We start from the raw sequence: 9,159 nt of genomic DNA, 5'->3' as shown, positions 1-9,159 counted from the left end.
TAGAGGCATTCAAGCTTCATAATATTTTTAAGCACACTTTTCTGAATTTTTCCCAGAATTCGAGTACTGAATACTCTAATGTCTGGCAATCACAGGCATTAATGGCATACCAACTCTGGTTGCATTATAAACTTTTATGTAGGCAATTCACAAGATACATTTTTTAGAAGTCTGTAATATGAAATGACATATAAAAACTGTAAATCAAAGTTTTCCCAACACTAAAGTGTTCTACCTGGCATTTTAATATTTACTCACTTAACTTTGGAGAGCTTTCTTATGCTTTTTTTATTATCTGAAATAAGCTGGTGTTACCAGCAAATTTTGTCACTTCATTGCTCACTCCCCAAATTTGGGGAGGAATATATGCTATGTCAGGCTAAAAGAGCAACAATTTAAAAAAAGCTGAACCGTACTGCTTTTTCTCCAAATTGTAACTGCAACTAAACTTGGCCACGAGCTACCAAGGAAAAAATATTAGAGATATAATAATATATTTTTTAACAAACTGCTTGGAGGAGACAAATGGAAAAGATGGTGGTAATCCTGCTCTGAACCATAAGGACACGTTCTCTTGAATAACAGCTCCACAACAAAAAAAATGAAACAATCCCCAACTCTTTTCAGTAACATCTGAAGTGCTGATGTACGGAAACTGATGAACCCACTATGTAGAACTCTGAAATAAAGCCAATCCCAAATCTGCAAAAAGAAATACAAGAGATAATAGTATAGCCATTTATTTGGACCTCTTTGTCAAATTAAATGCTTTGTCTTTAAATTCCCTAGTATTTATATGAGGGAGGGAAACTGCAATTACAATTAATTATCCTCCTTAGCTTTTTCCAGTTGCAAAGCATCATTTCTTAAACATATACAGCATGGGTTTCGTTTTACTTATATAGATTCCTATCCTTGCTTTTCTCACATTTATGTTTGGAATATTTCACAATAACTCATAATATTCTTGTCAAGTTAGCTTGGGAACATCATACTTTGCAAAATTCCATATGCAATAATTATTATAATTTGTGATATATGTTGACATTTACCACATATATTCATTGTCTCTCTCACTCTCACACAAATACTTGCATGTATACACACAACTCCAGCATTTTAGATAGTTTGATAAAATGAGTTGGGTAGCTCATTTCGATAGCATTTCTTAGTTGGAGAAAAGGAACTATCAAGTTCCATCAGATTTTTAATGACTCCAGCAACTACTGCATTTTCTTGGTAATTTTTGATCCTAATTATGGAAAGATTTGATTTTTCTGGAGTGTTTCATTTGTGCATGAGTGCATAGGCAAAGGTATATAATAAAGCCTGCATCAAAATCTATTCTGCTTCATGATCCAAATATTTGTCAGTGGGAATCCAAACCAGAATCAACCCTGCTGCTAATCAGAATGAGGAAATACCCTTAGATAGCGGCTCTCTGTTGTGTTATAGGGACGCGGTGGCTCAATGGCTAAGACACTGAGCTTGTCAGTCAGAAAGATCAGCAGTTCTGGGTTCGAATCCTTAGAACCATGTAACAAAGTGAGCTCCCATTACTTGTCCCAGCTTCTGCCAACCTAGCAGTTCGAAAGCACATAACAATGTAAGTAGAAAAATAGGAACCACCTTTAGTGGGAAGATAACTGCGTTCCATGCGCCTTCGATGTTTAGTCATGCTGACCACATAACCATGGAGACGGCTTTGTACAGCACTGACTCCTTGGCTTTGAAACAGAGATGAGCATCGCCCCCTAGAGTCGGGAATGACTAACACATATGTGCCAGGGGAACCTTTAACCTTTACCTGTTGTATTGACGAATGTATGATTGTATGCTAATGTATGTGCTTGAAGCTTGTCTTACAACCCTAAAGTGGCCAACTGTCCTTCTGAGAAATGATCTCAAATAGGAGTCAACTCAGGAGTGAATTTCCTTTCTTAAGGGAGACAGTGCCATCTTTGCCGTCTCCCAGGCAACAGAATGGCTCGATTCAGATTAAGAATAATTGCATGGCTGCCTATTAAGTCTGCAGGTCAGATCATACATTTGGCAATTCATAGGAGAATGAGAATGAGTTTGTAACAGTCTGCGAAGGTCAACATTTAGCCCTTTAGAAAATGGGTGTGATTTGTCCATTTGCTTTTGTGTTGTTGTTTTTTAAAGGGGGGGGGTGTATCTCAAGTGTAATAAAAGCCAGGAGTAGCCAGGCTGTTTAAAAATGTCAAGTTGAGAAACAATGATGATTAGGGAACTTGAGGCTAAAATGTTCAAAGAACAGTATCAAGAACTGGGTTGTCTAATCTAGTGAAGAAAAGGAGTAGAGATGATATCAGTCTTCCAATATTTGAGGGGCTGTCACAGAAAAGAGGAAGTCAACCAATTCTCCAAAGCACCTGAGGGCAGGAGAATAAGTAATGGATGGAAATTTATCAAGGAGAAATCCATCCCAGAACTAAGAAGTTTCCTAGCAGTGAGAAAAATTAATGAGCTTGCCTCCAGGAGTTGTGGGTTCTCCATCACTGAAGCTTTTAGGAAGAGATTGGACAGTCCAGGTTGTCCAGAATGGTATAAGGCCCCTTGCTTGAGCAGAAGGTTGAACTAGAAGACCTCTAAGATTTCTTGGAACTCTGTTATTCTGTATTCTTACCTATTTATGAACTGAGAAGAAAGGAATTATTTCCTCTTGCCAGGTGAGTCTTTTTGTGTTCATTTATGTTTCTGAAATTGTCCCCAAACACTATAAAATCTGTAATGTTTTCTTCTATTTCCATTTGGTTAATGCTAATTCTTTTTAAATGCCTTGACAAAATCGTCTACCTTTAACCTACTGGTAGCTGTTAAACTGAGCCTAAAATGAAAAGAATGCAGGCCTGGAATTCCCCCTCTCCAGTCCACTTTCAGATTCAGATGAAATTAACAAGGTCATTGTGCAATTTGCCCCCCTGCAGAGAATTCCCCACATGCTTCCAAATCCATTAAGAAAACCTGGGAGTACTTAAAACCATTTTGGGAGAACAAGATGATTGGTCAGTGCAAAGTCCTAAGAATCTCAAGGTAGGGAGAGCACAGAAATGCTGTTCACTGCCAAATCAGCAGACATCATCCCACAGAAGAGAGGTGAAGTTCAAAGTTGTTCTCTGAGTGAGCTTTCCACCAGAGTGATCTTTTCAACATCTTATGTCCTTTGCCATTCAATGACAACACATCTTGTTGACTGGGGATAATTATACAGAGAATAGAAAATGGTCTTGAAGGACAGTGGGAAGAATGGTTTGTGAGGGAATGATTAGACATACAGCTTGAGCCCATATCAAGGAAAAAAACATCAGAAAACACCCCACCTTCCTAATATGCACAATGATAAATTATAGGAGGAAGGAAATTCAAACTTGCTAGAATCTATAGTTGTATTAATAGTTTTAGACCAATATGGCACTTGTTTACGGATCTGGACTACCTTAGGGTGCTGACAATAATATTAATTGTAATCAAACCTATCTGAATGATCTAAATTTGAGAACATTACTTCATGTAGCCCATGCCAAGGTTTTTTTTTTACAAGTAACCATATTGATGGAATAGAAATCGGATTGCTTTGCAGACTCTTTGCATCCACCTCCAACTCAAAAAGATTTAGGTAATGGTTGTTCATGAAAAAGAATATTATGTACATTGGAGAAGAATAGATATGATTCTAGAATGTCAGCTTCATTCTTCCTTAGTGGTTCAAGGTTAGAGAAACTGAAAAGGGCCCACAATGCTGATCCAGGTATTTTACAAAGGAATGAAATTCTAATAATCTGTAAGAATTCCCCTCCCAATCCAGAGTTTCTATTTTGCAAAGTAGATCAAACACACACACTGGCATGTCTGCTCCCAGACCTTGTATATCTACCACTTTCATCTGGGACAGGAATGTTAATAGGATGGAGTCCTGGCCCCAGTAGAGTATCAATGTTCAAGGGAGAAAATGTGTTTGCACTGTGTGCACCAGGGATTAGCCTTGTGTCCTTTCAAAGCAAGAAGATTTTCTGATCTTCCCCAAGTGCCTTTGAACTTTCCCCACAGCTGAGAACCTACCACCTCCTCCCCTTTACTCTTGCTTTATCCCCTAGGCGATACTGCACAAGGATTTCTTGTTGCAAGAAGTGAGAAAAGCTTGAGACAGGAAAATAGGCCAGCATCTCCTATTGCACCAGCATAATTTCAAACTGCTTAGTGGTGAACTCCTGAGTAAAGCTCTAAAGTTTTCTTCTTTCCATTTAACTTTATCCCCCAAATTTATATATTTCCTTCCATCTATCCATCCATTTATGGAATAAATGGCGATCTATTGGAGGCATTATGTTTGAGGAAAGCGAATGTATGCAAATCTTCCTGGATTACAGTTTCCTCTGTGGTTCCTTGACTTTCCTCTCATACTATTGTTTGTTTGGAATGTTTGGAATGTTTATTATAATTTATAGGCCGCACTTTTCCCTGAGGGGACTCAGGGCGGCTTACAAAACACGGGGAAGGGGGTACAAAGACAAAAAAACATAAGACAATACATAATATTAAAAGTAGAACACAACATTCATTCATCATTCGGGAGGGGACGAACTAAGATTTTTTATCCCCAGGCCTGACGGGATAGCCAGATCTTAAGGGCCGTGCGGAAGGCCTGGGCAGTGGTGAGGGTGCGGATCTCCACGGGGAGATTGTTCCATAGCGTCGGAGCTGCAACTGAGAAGGCTCTCCTCCGTGTAGTCGCCAGTCGGCACTGACTGGCGGATGGGATTCGGAGGAGGCCTACCCTGTGCGATCTGATGGGACGCAGGGAGGTAATTGGCAGAAGGCGGTCTCTCAAATAGCCAGATCCACTACCATGGAGCGCTTTGTGAGTGGTAAATAGGACCTTGAAGTGCACCCGGAGATCAACAGGTAGCCAGCGCAGCTCACGGAGGATCGGTGTTATGTGGGCGAACCGTGGTGCGCCCACGATCACTCGCGCGGCCGCATTCTGGACTAGCTGAAGTCGCCGGATGCTCTTCAAGGGCAGCCCCATGTAGAGCCCGTTGCAGTATTCCAGCCTGGAGATCACAAGGGCTCGAGTGACTGTTGTGAGTGCCTCCCGGTTCAGGTAGGGCCGCAACTGGCGATTCGGAGGAGGCCTACCCTGTGCGATCTGATGGGACGCAGGGAGGTAATTGGCAGAAGGCGGTCTCTCAAATAGCCAGATCCACTACCATGGAGCGCTTTGTGAGTGGTAAATAGGACCTTGAAGTGCACCCGGAGATCAACAGGTAGCCAGCGCAGCTCACGGAGGATCGGTGTTATGTGGGCGAACCGTGGTGCGCCCACGATCACTCGCGCGGCCGCATTCTGGACTAGCTGAAGTCGCCGGATGCTCTTCAAGGGCAGCCCCATGTAGAGCCCGTTGCAGTATTCCAGCCTGGAGATCACAAGGGCTCGAGTGACTGTTGTGAGTGCCTCCCGGTTCAGGTAGGGCCGCAACTGGCGCATCAGGCGAACCTGAGCAAATGCCCCCCTGGTCACAGCTGACAAATGATGGTCAAAACTCAGCTGTGGGTCCAGGAGGACTCCCAAGTTGCGGACCCTGTCTGAGGGGTATAAATTTTGTCCCCCCAGCCTGACTGATGGAACATTAGCCGAATTATTGGGAGGAAAACACAACAGCCACTCGGTCTTTTCCGGGTTGAGCACCAGTTTGTTAGCTCTCATCCAGTCTTTAACAGCCTCAAGGCCCCGGTTCATCACTTCCACCGCTTCATTGAGTTGGCACGGGGCGGACAGATACAACTGTGTATCGTCCGCATACTGATGGTATTTTATCCCGTGCCTCCGAATGATCTTGCCCAGCGGTTTCATGTATATGTTAAATAGTAGGGGGGATAAGACCGAGCCCTGCGGCACCCCACAAGTAAGGGGCCTCGGGGACGATCTCTGCCCCCCCACCAACACCGACTGCGACCTGTCTGAGAGGTAGGAGGAGAACCACTGCAAAACAGTGCCGCCCACCCCCACCTCCCGCAGTCGTCGCAGAAGGATACCATGGTCGATGGTATCGAAAGCCGCTGAGAGGTCAAGGAGAACCAGGATGGACGCATGGCCTCCATCTCTGGCTCTCCAGAGATCATCGGTCAATGCGACCAAAGCGGTTTCTGTGCTGTAACCGGGCCTGAAGCCAGACTGGAAGGGGTCAAGATAGTTAGCTTCCTCCAAGGTACGCTGAAGCTGGAAGGCCACCACCTTTTCAACAACCTTCCCCACAAAGGGGAGGTTGGAGACTGGATGGTAGTTGTTAAGAACTGCTGGATCCAAGGACGGTTTCTTCAGGAGGGGTCTCACCACCGCCGCCTTCAGCGTGGTGGGGAGATGCCCCTCCCGAAGAGAGGTGGTAACAACCGCCTGGATCCAGCCTCGTGTCACCTCACTGCTGTTGGCAACCAGCCAGGAGGGACACGGGTCCAGTATACAGGTGGAGGCACTCACAGCTCGCATAGCCTTGTCCACATCCCCGGAGGCAACATCCTGAAACTCAACCCAGAGATGGTCTGCCAGATCATTCCCTTGTGTCTCGGCTGGATCTGCAGGAGTGGAGTCCAGGTCCGATCGAAACCGAGCAACTTTGTCCGCCAAGAACTGTACATACTCCTCAGCCTTACCCTGTAAGGGGTTCTCCGTCTCCCTCCTATTTAGGAGGGAGCGGGTTATCCTAAACAGGGCGGCTGGGCGGGACTCGGCAGACGCTACCAAGGAGGCAATGTGTGATCTTTTGGCTGTTCTTAGAGCCCGAATATACTCCTTGGTGCAAGATGTCAACAGTGCCCGGCTCGACTCGGACCTATCGGACCTCCACAGGTGCTCTAGGCGTCTCCTCCGGTGCTTTATCTCACGGAGCTCCTCGGTGAACCAAGGAGGCCTCCGTGGGCCGCTGACCCGGAGGGGCCGTAGTGGCGCAATCCGGTCCAGAGACTCTGATGCTGCCGAGTGCCAGGCAGCAGCAAGAGTCTCCGCCGAACTGTGGGCGAGAGCATCTGGAATAACCCCAAGCTCCGTCTGGAACCTTACTGGGTCCATAAGTCACCTGGGGCGGAACCACCTGGTCGGTTCCTCCTCCCTACGGTGGGGGTTTGGCCTCCGGAAGTCTAGCCTCAGTAGGCAGTGGTCTGACCACGACAGGGGAATGATCTCATTTCCCCTCAGACCAAGATCATAACTCCACTGCTCCGAGAGGAATACGAGGTCGAGCGTGTGACCCGCTGAGTGGGTTGGGCCTCGAATTACCTGGGTCAAGCCCATGGCTGTCATGGAAGCCATGAACTCCTGCGCTCCATCAGAGTGTTCACCGAGCGAAGGCAGGTTGAAGTCCCCCAGAACCATAAGCCTAGGGAACTCAACTGCCAGCTCGGCTACTGACTCGAGGAGCGAGGGGAGGGCTGCTGCAACGCAGTTGGGAGGCAGGTACGTAAGCAGCAAACCCACTTGACCCTTGAGGTCCAGCGTCACCAGTAGGGACTCACACCCGACAAGCTCCGGAGCAGGGATCCTACGAGGTACTAAAGACTCCCGGATTACAATAGCCACACCGCCACCCCTTCCCTGGGCTCTCGGCTGATGAAGCACCTGAAATCCGTCTGGGCACATCTCTACGAGGGGGACTCCTCCCTCCGTGCCCTATTACAGGTGGTACCATCGTTTAAGTAGATGTACAATACTGAAAGTAGTAAGATGTCTTCATTACATCCTTGGCATCCTTTAACTCAAAGTTTGCAGACACCAAGTCTCCTTCTTGATTTCCTTCCCAATAAAAAATGTGGTACATTTTTGCTCTCAGCAGTTAGCATTTAGGTCATGATGTTAATTTATCTGGAGAAAGGATAAGGATGGAAACAAAGGAAGGGAAAACAGGTTCATTAAAAATGGGCAAAGGAATGCTTAATGAAGTGCATGTTCCTTTTAATATATTTTAAATTATATACAGTATGTTCCTTTTTAATAACTCTGTTACTTTTTAAGAGCTATGTCCCTTTGGTGAACAGAAGTGGTGTTTTGCTCAGGATCTGATGCAGTCTGGAGTTCAGTGTAAGAATACATCTGCCTCATCTCCTCTAAGAGCTTATATATAATGTGTGTGCAAACTTCAAAGAATCCTAATGAAATTAGATGATAGCAGAAATATATTTATACATTCCTTTTTAAGGATACTCTGCCATATATAAGGTTCTGTGCCTGACCAATATTGCCAGGAAAATAACAACTAATAATATTGCTGGCTGAGTTTTTATCAGCTTTTCTTAAATTTATTCCCTGCAGATGTGTTGAGTTCCAACTTCCATTCTATTCTGTCATATGATGTAGGGTTGTTACCATTATTTCTCCAAAGAAAAGACTACATTTATAAGATGAAAAAGATGCCAAGAACAGTCATTCAAAAATTATGCAATTAATACTCTGAGTATCTTCAGTGGATTGCTTAGAAGCCAGAAAAGTAGAGGTGAGAAAGTCAGCTAACAGGATACTGTAGTGCCAATGAGTATGCATACCAGACGATTATGGGTACAAATAAAAACAAAAGAAAAGATTCTCTATGCTTAAGTTGTACAACAGAAATTACAAAACACAGCATGTAGCAAGACTGGTTCAGGAACACCGAGAGGAAATGACAAAGCAGAGACAATTTCTAGACTTGCCTTTTTCTTGACCTCAGTACACTGTTTCAGAGCCAGGTTAGATTTCAATCCTAATGTGATTGATAACCTTTTAACCTTACCTTTCCTCCAAGAAGCTTAGAAGAAACCCATTTTATCTTCCCAGCAATCTATAAATATATTTCAATATACTTCAATATCAGGGGTGGTATACACTTACCTTCCCTACCTGTTCGCAAATATGAGCACCAGTGGTAGGATTCAATTTTTTTTACATGTTCTGTAGGCATGGATTGGTGGGCATGGCAGGGGAAGGATACCATAAAATCTCCATTCCCTCCTCACTCCAGGGAAAAGTTATTGCAAAATCTCTATTTCCTCCTGATTAGCTCGGACCTGGGAGACAGAGAATAGATGGGGGCAGGGCCAGTCAGAAGTGGTATTTACCGGTTCTCCGAACTACTCAAAATCTCTGCTACTGAGTCTACAGAACTGGTCAGTG

The sequence above is a fragment of the Thamnophis sirtalis genome, unplaced genomic scaffold, assembly GCF_051295495.1.
Source record: "Thamnophis sirtalis isolate CommonGarterSnake01/CBP01778 unplaced genomic scaffold, rThaSir2_p1.2 scaffold_7, whole genome shotgun sequence".
Taxonomy (NCBI): domain Eukaryota; kingdom Metazoa; phylum Chordata; class Lepidosauria; order Squamata; family Natricidae; genus Thamnophis; species Thamnophis sirtalis.
This window is presented reverse-complemented; position numbering follows the sequence as displayed.